The following is a 12,792-nucleotide window of genomic DNA, read 5'->3' as shown; positions in this document are numbered from 1 at the left end:
ATATATATATACCACATCTTTTTTTTTTTTAAGTAATCTCTAATATACCACATCTTCTTTATCCATTCATCTGTCAATGGACATCTTGAAGAGCCCTTGGTAAGTTTTTGCTATATTTGTCTGTCCATGGGGTAGCTCCCAACATGGCAACTGGCTCCTTCAGGATAAGCAAGAGGGTGTGTGTGTAAGCAAGATAGAAGCCAGAGTCTCTATGTAAACCTTCAGAGTGACATCCTGTCACTTCTGCTGTATTCTGTTGGTTAGACACAAGTCACTGGTTCCAGCCCACACGCCAGGGGAGGGGATTTCACAGAGCAAGAATACCAAGAGGCAGGGTTACTGGGAGCCATGTTGAAAGCTGCTACCACAGTTCTAACCAAACTACAAAAGTTGGGGTGGAAGATGTAGCTGAGAAGGGTGAGTTTTGCAGGATGTCTGAAATGCATACTGCTAAACTGGTCTGTTCCAATCCTGCCCATGTAGATAAAATGTATTCTTATTAAATGTTTTCTAGTCACCATGAAAGAAAGAAAGAAGGAAAGAGAAAGAAGAAAGAAAGAAACCAACCAGTGACGATAGGGTTCTAATACACCAACTGGGAGCTTGATCTATTCAACAAATTTCTGAGCCCTCCCTATATGGGAGTCACAAAGACCATCCAAACAACAGACCTTAAAACCACACCATAGGTTCCATGGGGGTAGCTGGGAGTTAGAAGAGATGTGGTTAGCCAGTGAATGTTTTGACTATTTTGTCAGTGTCAAGTTTAAGAAAGTTTTAGGGAAAAAATTGTGGAATAAAAAAATTTGGATTTGAGACCTTCCCACCTTTCCATGTTTTCTCACTCTCCTTGATGTGCTAAGTATCCAGATCTTCCCCAGAGCAGTGCCTCATGATTAATAATTACCCCATCTTCCTGTCTGTCTCCTTTCTCCACTCACACTGACAGTCCAAATCCAACCTCTTTGTAAGGAGGAAAGAAACCAAGAAACCTAATTCACACTAAGGTGGGAGTGGATGATATTTAAACCTCTTAATACTTGAAATCTGCTAAGCGGTGTTTCAAAAAAATATTTGGTAACATGGATATCTTAATTGGTAAAATTTCAATGAGCTCAACAATGTATGGTAAAAAAAAAAAAGGTTGCAAGCAAGGTTGGAGAGAGATTTACTCTTTTCCTAAAGCAGTCCATTTTCCTCAGCAGGTCTCAGATGCTTATGTATTTGTGATTCTTCTCAATGGGAATCTGATCCAGATAAGACTTAAGATTATAAACATCCCAGCTTTCCCTTTGGGTCTTGTGCTGTTGAAAACTAGTAAACTTTTCTTAAACAGGTAAGCGGGTTTTAAGGAGAGCTCACATTGGGGTACCTGGGTGGCTCAGTGAGTTAAGTGGCTGCCTTTGGCTCATTCAGGTCATGATCCAGGAGTCCCACATCGGCTCCCTGCTCAGTGCTCCTTTCTCAAATAAATAAGTAAATAAGTAAATAAATAATCTTTTTAAAGAAAGGAGAGCTCACGTGCATTGATGTGTTTCTAAAAGGTGGTATTATCTTTGCCCCAACTTGAAATCCTGCTTTATTTAACAGGAGTGCTGGCTTTCCAGACTCTCACTTAAGACGAACTTTTCTCTCTCATAAAAAGAAGGGATAGGATTGATGTAATAGAAAAGGTGCAATGTAAGAGCTGTGAGTATTTAGTTCATGTTCAAAGACAGTGTTCTATGTAAAGACACTGTATGTGGTGTCCACACTGTCATTCATCAGTTGAGAAAGCAAGGACATCCAACTCGCCCCACCCCCAGTCTTTAAAAGTGGTATAACAAGAGTTATGAGAGTTTACTGTTGTTTGGCTTTTTCCCTCTTATTTGATTTCTGGTTTTGAGTGCATTTTTTTAGACCTAACAGGACTGTAGAGAGAGATTATTGGGTCATTGATTGCAGTTTCTAAACAATTTGGTAACATTTTGTCTCTGCTTCTTAACTGCATTTGCTGTTTGTGGGGGTGGCGGGGAGAGGTCCCCAAAGTTCAGAGTACAGTAGCAGCGTTTATCCAAAACATTGCAGCCTGCCAGCAGAGCACAGAGGTTACCGAGGGGCCAACTGCTGCTTGTGATAGGATCCGCAGGCCTCCTTCTAATCTTGTGCTTTTTCCCAGGACGGACAGCCTCGGGGGGGCGCGCTCTGCCTGGTGCCCTGGGACAGTCACAGTCCTTTTCTCTTGCTCTGATTTCTGAAGCTGGAACGTGCTCTTCACCCTACACGTGAGGGTTTCTCCTTCCACTGTTCACGGATTCCTTTGTGAATTTGTTCTTTGATCTAACCGAAGTATTAGAAACGGAACAACCACAAGCAACGGCATGAGACCCATAGAATGACAAGACGGGACATGGAAAATGCCTTATTTATATGCATTTGTTTATAAATCTCATTCTACAAATTATCTGAGGCAGCTTATGGAGACTGTATAACAAGTATAAAATTACTGGGTGAGAGGAAATAAGGGGAGGGAAGTCAATCTAAATCTGGGTAAGGTTAATAATAGAATATATCTTAATGTCCTTGACAGTTCCTTAAAAAGTTAGCTGCACGTGTGACCTTGAGCTTCCTAGCGCCAAGCAAAAAAAAAAAAAAAAAAGGAAGAAAGAAAAAAGAAACACAGTGAACTCTAGGATTCATATGCCTGCCAAATTAAAAACAGACCAGTTCTCATGGATCAGTGCTGCTCAAACTTGAATGTGCATTTGAATCACTTGGGGTGTTGTTAAAATGCAGGTTCTGATTCGGCAGGTCTGTGATTCGTCCTAACTGGCTCCCAGGTGGTGCTGATGCTGACCCTGCTCCTCCCCAGACATTCTTTAAGTTGCAAAACCTTAGCTCCCTCATAAGCATGTCTTTAAAAAGCATGCTCCCACTTAAAATATTAGGTTTGCAGGTTGCCTGGGTAATTCTAGAATATATCAAATATTGAGCTCTAAGTTTTCTAACTTCAGTTTGCTCTTGATGTATTTAAAACGTCAAACCCTCTGTCTAATACTGAGGGACACTCTCATCTTTGAAGTTAACTGTGTATTTCAAACCTCTTAAAAAAGTTATACTGGGGCACCTGGGTGGTTCAGTTGGTTAAGCGGCTGCCTTTGGCTCAAGTCATGATCCCAGAGTCCTGGGATCGAGTCCCCTGTTGGGCTCCCTGCTCAGGGGGGAGCCTGCTTCTCCTTCTGCCCCTTACCCCGCTTGTGCTCTCTCTCTCTCTCAAATAAATAAAATCTTAAAAAAAAAAAAAAGCGCCGTACAGTTTGGGCGAACATCCTTTTGCCCTTGTAAGTAATATAATAAAAGATCACATTATAATAAAGTTCTGGAGAGTCTGTGGACCAAAGAGACAGTTGTTATTAGAATTAGCAATGGTTATGTCCCCTGGGTCTAACATCGGGGCACCTGGATCTGAATTCCACTGTGCCATTTGCTAGCTGTGTTACCTTGTGCAAGTTATGCATCTTCTTTGTGCCTCTGTTTTATCATCTGCCAAGTGAAGTTAATCATAGTACCCGTCATAGGTGGCTAGAAGAGAGCCTGCCCACAGTTAAGAATTCAGTAATGTTCGCCATTTTTAAAAAAGATTTATTTATTTTAAAGACAGAGAGAGCATGGGGGAGAGGGGCAGAGGGAGAGGGAGAGAAAATCCCAAGCAGATTCCCCGCTGAGCACAGAGCCCAACACAGGGCTCAATCCCACGATCCTGAGATCATGACCTGAGCAGAAATCAAGATTCAGAGGCTCAATCGACGGAGCCACCCAGGAGCCCCAATAATGTTAGCTATTTTTATTATTACATTTAAAATATCTTTTCTTGGCACTGAAATGTGAATGATAATTAAAACCACCTCAGCGGCTCATCTTGCATAAGTAACTTTAAAAGAATGTATCTAGATTTGCAGTTTTCTTTGGAATGCCTGAGTAAAAGACACAGACAACTTTAGATCACTGGTATTAACAGGCTTTTGAATTTTGTTCTGTTTGAATCGAAGTCAGTTGCTAACAAAGTACTAAAAGCTGTTAGAGCCCCCAACCTCTTCCCATAGTTTTCGAATGAGGGCATCTCATTCACGCACATGGTTTTGCAGCATTTCAGCACTTCAGCACACAGTTCATCAATTCTCTGGCTCTGTCTTTGCAGAAAGGGCTAGAAAGGAAGAGTTTATTTAAACACAAGAAAAGGCAAAGAAACACTTTTGAAATTACCAAAATAGGTTGAGCGTGTTTAGAAAAGTGGAGAGCTTTTTATAAAGAAAGCTGTTTCAGTATGTTGTATCAGGAGAGCTAGGTACTAATTTACTAGCCCATCTACTTCAGTTCAGTGTGTATTGCTGTTAAACCCACACTTGTGTCTCAAGCTTTAGGAACATTAATAAAATAGCAAAACTCCTCCTAGCCCATATCCATAGCCAAGATCCTTTTAAGGTCTCCCTAAACCTGAAGCACCTGACCACATGTCATTTAAAACATACTGAGATGCACCTACTTCCCCATTTGCTACGTATACTTTATGTATAATTATATATAACAGTCTGCAAAGTGGGGGAAAATTTTTTTCACCTATAGGTTAAAGTCAGTAGAGTTGCCGTTGACGAATTGACAGTGTCCTATGGGGTAAGCATTTAATTTAAAATCACAGGGCGCCTGGCTGGCTCAGTCAGAAGAGCATGTGACTCTTCATCTCAGGGTCCTGAGTGGACCTACACCTTGGGTGTAGAGATTACTTAAATAAACTTAAAAAAAAAATCATTAATGGTGATATTGAAGTTTTATTTTCATATTTTGGAGCTAATAATGTTGGAGGCCTCAGACATTTTTGCGACATCCTAAGATGTTCCTAGATCTGAGGCTCTGTGCCTGTCATCCTGAGGGCAAAGTGGCCCTGCCCACAAGCCAGCCCCAGGTCTTGGCGGGAAATCCTGATCCCTGCACACGTGGAAGGAAATGGGTGCCTGCAGGAACTGGGACGCTCATCCTCGGTGACCTCAGCCTTTGCAGCTGACGAGGCGCTTCCCGGGGATCACTGCGTGGGAGACGGTCTCCAACCTTTTTCTTACAGGTGACGTCCACCTTACCCTGGCAGAGCATTTTGTAGTTTATTATAAAGGACATTTCTACCCCTTGTCTCATTTGGTAGGGACCGCAGATTGCGGGTCTCCGTGCAAGCCCGTCTTCCCTGGCAGAAAAGCAGCTTCAGTTTCGGGCGTTATTGATCTTCAAGAGACGGTGGAGACAGCTCCAGTCACAAAATCAGCAATTAAAATTTTTTTCTCCTTTTTACAAATTTTTAAAGATTTTATTTATTAGAGAACGCATGAGCAGGGGGGAGGGGCAGAGGGAGAGAGAGAAGCAGACTCCCCCGTTGAGCAGGGAGCCCGATGCAGGGATCGATCCCCGGACCCCAGGATCACAACCGAGCGGAAAGCAGACACTTAACTGACTGAGCCACCCAGGTGCCCCTCCCCTTTTTTAAGTATGTACTACTTTGTTACAGGTTCTGTACCGAAATAACAGCCCAAACTGACACCAGTTCCATTTCTAAATCAAATTGTTTTTTTATTTCCCCATATCATCTGTTAGACTGTACCTTTGCGCATATTCAGTGTTTGAATATTTGCAGCCCTGTCGTAGATAAAATTTTATATTCTGAATTCTCACTCAGCATTATGCAAGGAGGATAAGCCCTTTATCGGACTTCAGGCTCACTTTCAAGGAGATACAGGAGATACCAAGGATTGTTTGATCTGAAACAACTGTAGTTAATCCTTTGGTGGTCTTTAGCATTTCCGAGACCCGGTAAATAGAATATTCTCAGAGTATAGAAGGCTAGGTTTCTAGCTTCATGACATGACTGAGTGGTCCTCCATCCATTACTTTGGGAACAAGGGACACAAATTTTTTTTTTTTTTTAATTCCAAACATAGTTTAGGTTGCCATTGCCAGCAAAGGAAGACACAGAAACATTAGTATCACAAAGGGTTAATCTGCATTGCCACTCTTCTTAACCGGGTTTTTTCACAGGAGAAATAACTCCAACTTGATGATTCTTACCATTGTGGCTTATTTTCCAATCTGTCAAAATCACAGTGAACTGAGGTTCTCAATAATGATCCACTCACCATGATGACATCCACCCCCTTCGTCAGAGAAAGCCCACCTGCCTTGAAGACTGTAGTATCCCCCAGCTCCAGTAACTTGAGCTGTTTGTTAGATTTCTCCCTCTGCTTCACACCAGAAACAGGCTGCTGCTGGATCTCAGCAACCAGCTGATGGAGGCCTTCGTTCCTCTTGCCGAGCGCTCCTCTTGAGGCTCTGCTTTCTCTCCTGCCAGCTCACTTGTGTTAGAACCTTAGCTAGAGAGCAGTTCAGAGTGTCCAGTTGTTTAAACAAGTGTCCAGTGTTCTCTTTGCTGTAGCTCACCTGCTCCTTGAGCTGCACTCCAAGCTACAGAAACTCCTAGAAGAGAACACAGATGTCATCTTGGGGATAAGTGATAGGGGCAGGTTCTTCTCTTTGTTTTCTCGTTCTCTGTTTTCTCGTACGGGAGAGACACTGGGCTAAACTGAGTAGGAACCAAACTGGTGTTTTTTGCATTATGGCTTTGCAAGATTTCTAGGTCCCCTGTGTCAACCTGTTTTCAGCAAAGGAAGTAGAAGACAGTCCCAAGCAGAGAGTGTGGTCACCAGTTCCGTCTAAGAATAACCAGTTTCCACAAGTTAGCTTCTGACTTCCTGGAGCTGCTCACTTAGGGCAGTTCAAAAATCAGTTGAGGAATCAATAGAAAAAATTCGAAGTTTCCAAAACAGTTTGTAATCAAGAGAAGCCATCTGAAATGGCTCTGGAAAGAAAGCTGTTGATGAATGCCACGTGTTCTGTTAAATGTCATGATGCATAGGACCAAGGAGAGCCATTCTTGTCTGTGTTTGGGGAAAATGAGGTTGTACTCAATGCCATGCACATAAGCTGGGCCTGCCCTGACTAAAGCAGCTTTCAAAATCACTCGGCCAGAACCATGAGTCTCATCTTGCTTATGGGCTACCTTCTCAAAAATCATTAGATGTGGGGATTAACATAAGAATAAAAAAAAAAACACAACAACAATAACAAAAAAAAAATCATTAGATGATATAATTCTTGGGCTTTTTCTCTAGGTAACACGAGGCATGTAATTTATCACATATAAAACATATGAGCCCATTTATCAGTGTCTTGATAATCTTACCTGGTTTAGGCTCTCCAAATTACTGAGCATGCAGGTAGATCTTCCCTCCCAAGAGATAACATTCCTATTTTCATATATTCATTTTCTTTCAAAGAGTGCATATTTAACAAAACACATCACGTAGCATTGTTGCAATAAGAAATATAATGATCTTTGGGAGATTCACCTTCCTAAAAAAAATGTTTAGGTAAAGCCATTTAACCTCCCTGGAGTCAGGTTCTGGGCTTGCAAAAAGGGATGTTGAGCTAAATTCTCTGGAAGTTTCCTTCCAGCTGTGTGTCCTGTAGAAAGTGCGTTCAGTATGGGGCAGGGCATTGAGTGCCCATGGTGATGATGTTTGAGCACAATGGTTTGCCATTCCTATGGAAGCAGTGTGCAAAATTGTGGACTGGTGTTGGGGGGATGGGTGGGTGAGGTAGGCGATGCCCCTGTATTGGGACATGGGAGAAGAGTGTGGGGACAGCTCACCTGCTTATCTGTTGTGATTTACACAGACCCTTTCCTCCAGCTACTTCAAAGCATTTTTACAAACTCTGGTTCATTATTTCTTCAAGCTCAGAATAATGAAAGGTGGATTGGTGTTTTTTTCAATTAATTCAAAGGTGAAGAAATTGAACTTTACAGAACCTAAAGAGATTTTTCCAAAACTGCACTATATTGCAGAGGGGCAAGATAGATAAAGTGTTCATCACAGCTTAATAACTGAGAAAAAGGAAATAACTCGAATGCTCCTTTTTGGAAACTGGTGTAAATGATGGCATATTCATCTCATGGAATTATGTAGCCATTAAAATCATGTTCACTGGGAAAACAGTCATAACTGAACAACAGTAAATGATACAAAACCAAGATAAAGCTTCGTATATACAGGAGGATAAAACTGTTTAATGTACAGAGGAAATAAAGACAGAAGGAAATGGGCTAATCTGAACAGTGATTTTTCTCAATGTAGTAGGATATTAGGTAGTTGATATTTTTATTCTTTATACTTTTCTGTACTTTTCAGCTATTCAAGATTGAAAAATGAATACTTATTATTGTCGTATTCATATTTCTTTCATAATCATGGCTATAAAAGAGAGTTTGTGTGTGAGAGAGAGTTTGGAGTGGACCAACTCTAGAGGATGACAGGAAGGATCTCTTCGATGATATAGGACATGTGAGCCGAAACCTAAGAGATGAGAAGGGACCAGTCCTTTAGAGAACTGGGAGAATCTCTTCCAGGCAAGGGGAACAGCAGGTACAAAAGCCCTGTCAGTTTAGAATCAGTTTAGAATGTTCTAGGCCTTGAAAAAAGGCTAGTGAAGGGGCACCTGGGTGGCTCAGTCGGTTAAGCGTCTGCCTTCAGCTCCGGTCGTGATCCCAGAGTCCTGGGATGGAACCCCGCATCAGGCTACCTGCTCCACGGGAAGCCTCCTTCTCCCTCTCCCACTCCCCCTGCTTGTGTTCCCTGTCTCGCTGTGTCTCTTTCTGTCAAATAAATAAATAAAATCTTTTTTTAAAAAAAAAAAAGGCTAGTGCGGGAAAGTAATGAGCAATGGGGTCCGAGAAATTGCCAGGGGCCAGATCATGTAGGGCTCATAATGAGAAGTTTGGGAATCCCTTGTAGGGGCCTGCCATAATCTGTTTTACAGTTTTGATAAGGTCCTCCTGACCGATACATAAGGAGTAATTTATAAGGGGCAAGTGTAAAAGTCAAGAGATGAACTGAAGGCATTGCAGTGGTCCAGGTGGGACTGGAGGGTGGTTTGGAGTGGAGTCTGTAGGTTGTGGTGTGTATCTGACCCTGCTGTGTGCAGGAAATCATCATCATCGTCACTATCCTTAATGATTAAGGATAGTTACTCATTAATGCACACCACAGCCCTGTGAGGTGGGTGTGACTGTTAGCCTGACTGGGGCTTTGGAAAGGCTAAGTAACTTGCCCACCGTCAGCTCTCTGGCTCCAGAGCCAACACCCTTACCCACTCTTGACACAACCACTCAGTAAACATTCACTCTGCAGAGGGGAGCGGTGGCCGCAAAGATAAGCAAGCGTGAGCAGAGAGGGGTCGCTACCCCCAGCCACGTGCCCACACCCAATTTTGGACTGCCTTCTGTCCTCCTTACTACATCCATGTCCATTCCTAACAGCCTCCCAGTTGTGCTCCCTCTGTCTGATAGAGCAAGATCTGGAAGGTGCCCCTGACACAGCCATGGGCTTGGTCACAGCACTGCTCCGTGGCTAACTCCTAGAGGACAACTGTCCCTTTCCCTTCCAGGGCCTCTATTTTCTCATTTGCAAAAACTGGGGCTTGGGGTTGGTGTCTCCCAGCTCTAGCTCCCCAGAGTTCTGTGCTCATCCCTTCACTCTCTCATGGCCTACCATCTCCTCTTTGGAGGAAGCTGTCAACACTTTAGTGGCTTTTGAAGCTTGTTGAGTATTATGCATGTTACCTAAATTTAATTAATTTCCTTGTGATGACATTCTTGCCTTGCATTTATGTTCTTTTTTCACTTAAATATAGGACGCAGTCAATGCAGTTGGCCATTTACGGCCAGTGGTGATCCTGAGATCACAGGAGATCCATAAGAGGACAGGACGGTAGCTAGAAAGAGTTGGAAATAGAGGCCAGGAGGCAGGGGAAGTGTGTGTACCATGCCAGACCATCTGTGCCCGAGGCAGAGTGGCCTGGAGACGTCACAACATAGAGCAGTTCAGATCTGTCCCCAGCACTGTGTCACCCCCATTCTGCCTCCAGCGAGTCACCCAATACAGAGTCTGGGGTAAAGTAACACATAGGAATGCTATTTATTTGCATCCTTGGCCTTCGAACTTGCACAAGCAAAGTAACAGCTGCTGTGTGTTCTTGGTAATTCCAAGTTGCATTTTCTCTCCTTGAATACCTGAGAGCCTTCACTCATTATCCTGCAAAACTATTTCAGCAGAGAGTCCGTATGCATTTTTCCTCCCTTGATGTGGGATGTTCCTCTGTCCCCGGATAAGTTTATTTCAATGTTTTCCCAAGTGATTTCTCAGAACATTACACATGTGAAATATACCATGAAAGAATAGATTAACGAAATGAGTTCTGAGGTCAAAACATTTAGCGAAAGGAGCTGCCTCTTTCCCCCTCGAAGCAATTCAGGACGCGCATTAACCTGCATATCTTCGTCTCCCCAGTCTCTCCCTGCAGCGTTTGGTCGCCCACCTCCTCTACTTCCCCACATATTTGTTAATGTTTTGCCAAGCGCTGGGGTCTGCAGAATAGCCCAGGCAGCGCTGGTTTGTGCTCGGCTTTCAGTGACCAGCAGGCTAATGGAATGCACCTTGCTTGAAACCTGGCGTAAGACTAAAGGTTGTACGACACTCAGGGAAATAAGTATTTTTGCTTTTAACAATGATAATTTGCATGAACTATATTATAGAACAGAATTTCAAACTCTGAAATATTATTATATTACTATGAAAACTGAGCATCAGTACATCCGTTCCCGGTTGTTCAGGAAGCTCTCCCTTGAACGTTAACTCTTGTCACATGGCTCGCTCTTTATTTATATGTCTGGTACCAGATCATTGGGGGCTATCAGCCTGGTCCATCAGGAGTGGGTTCACTCAGCCCATCCACTTGGTCTTGTCTAGGTTATTAGGGTTGTCCTTGCAGATATTGTCATAGGAAGAGCCATGGGGCAAATCTGGATGTTTATGCAGACACAGGTCCAAAATGACCATTTTCACCCACACGTGACAGCAGGATCAAACTGCTTATTACAACAAAGGTGTTAGAGTTGCAAGAACAGAGTCATTGCCAGCTTAGTCCTTCTCTTTTGATTTCCCTATCACAGACCTCATAAATTAAACAGATACAGATTTTCATCTTCTGCCTTATACTTGAGCATTGACTTCAGCCTTTTCCAGTGGAGCATACTTTACATCTGAATATGGACCCAATGAATGGTATTGACTGTGTCTATCAAGGACGGGAAATCGGCCGGGGATCAATGTACGGATCTTTACTGTGCAAATTCCCATGTGTAAATAAGTGGTTCTCAAACGGGGGTGATTTGGGCCCCTCGAGGGACATTTGGCAATTTCTGGAGACATTTTTGATGGTCAGGACTGAGTAGGAGGGCAATACTACTAATGTCTAGTGGGTCGAGGCCAGCAATGGGGCTGAATGTCCTACAATGCACAGAACAGTCCCACAACAAGGAGTTGTCAGTCCCAAATGTCACTACCGGTGAGGTTGAGAAACCCTTGTATGGATTAATAGGCAAGTCTTTGTAAACTGTTATGGGAACCCAGATCCACTAAAGGAAAATCTGGTCACCTGGTCCCTCACAGTCACTCCTCTCCTGGTGTCTAATTCACACAAAGTTGTTTTGTCATCTTGGAAGCCTTTGGAACAAGAATGTATCTGTCCCGGGGTGAATGTGCTACCTAGGAGTTAGAATAGTGGACCAAGTGTGAGGAACACAAGACATTTGCCCAAAGAAGGGGACACTTGAATCAGTCCTTGTGTCCTGTTGACACTCATTTGTTAGTAAGACCCAGAAAGTTAGGCAGACTTGTCACTGAGAGATGTCATGAGTAACACAGTATGGCAAGGTCATTCTTGTCATTTCAGTGGGGGTCTGATGAGAGGGAACACAGCTCTAGAGCCAGACATCCTGACTTTAATTCCCGACGGACATTTCCTACCTATGTGATTTGGCGCAAGTTATGTAACCTCTCTGTATCTCACTTTTTTCTTTATTTGCGACATGGCAATGATGCCATGACAATAGAACCTACTTATAGGATAATTATGAGAATTTAACAGTTTAATAAATAAGTATTGGGGGGGCGCCTGGGTGGCTTAGATGATTAAGGGTCTGCTTTCGGCTCAGGTCCTGATCTCAGGGTCCTGGGATCGAGCCCGGTGTCAGGCTCTCTGCTCAGTGGGAATCCTGCTTCTCCCTCTCCCTCTGCCTCTCCCCACCCCCACTCATGCTCTTTCTCTCTCTAATGAATAAATAAAATCTTTAAGAAAAAAAAGAGAAGTATTTGGAACATTGCCTGGCTCAGGATAAGTGCTCTATGAATGTTAATATCATTGTTTCTTTGAGTCAGGAATATGATTCATCAAAAAAATACATATTTGTTTTTCTATTCAACAAATATTTAGTTAGCACCTACTATGTCCCAGGCACTATTCCAACTGCTGGTGATTCATCAGTGGATCAAACATCAGATAAAAATCTCTGCCTTCCCAGAGCTTACCTTTTAGTGGAATATACTAGTAAAAATGCAAATAGAAAAAAACATACAAAATTATAGTTAGCCTAGTGCCTGTCCCATAGCTGTCAGATAAATGGATATATTTTTCATATTGTTGTGTTATTGTCATATAGCTTATTGGGCTGGAGGTTTGAACTGTCGTCTTAGATAGGAAAAGAAAGCTAAGCCTATCCAGAATGCCATGGTAAGAAGAAATTGAAACTGCTTTGTACAGATTAGAAAGGGAAAAAGAGAAAGAAAAGAAACGAAGTTAGGCCCATCGCCTTTGGTCATT

At 42.8% G+C, this 12,792-nt stretch overlaps 1 protein-coding gene across 2 annotated transcripts in view; it reads left to right on the top strand.

The window, feature by feature from the left end:
• The window catches only part of DOCK8 (dedicator of cytokinesis 8), a 219,317-nt gene that overhangs the window by 116,439 nt on the left and 90,086 nt on the right, over window positions 1-12,792 (top strand). The gene's annotated exons all lie outside the window — the stretch shown is intronic.

This window comes from Leptonychotes weddellii, chromosome 14 (assembly GCF_054177405.1).
Source record: "Leptonychotes weddellii isolate Sample4059 chromosome 14, ASM5417740v2, whole genome shotgun sequence".
NCBI lineage: Eukaryota > Metazoa > Chordata > Mammalia > Carnivora > Phocidae > Leptonychotes > Leptonychotes weddellii.
The sequence above is the reverse complement of the archived record's forward strand: the minus strand, read 5'-3'. Positions and strand labels throughout refer to the sequence as shown.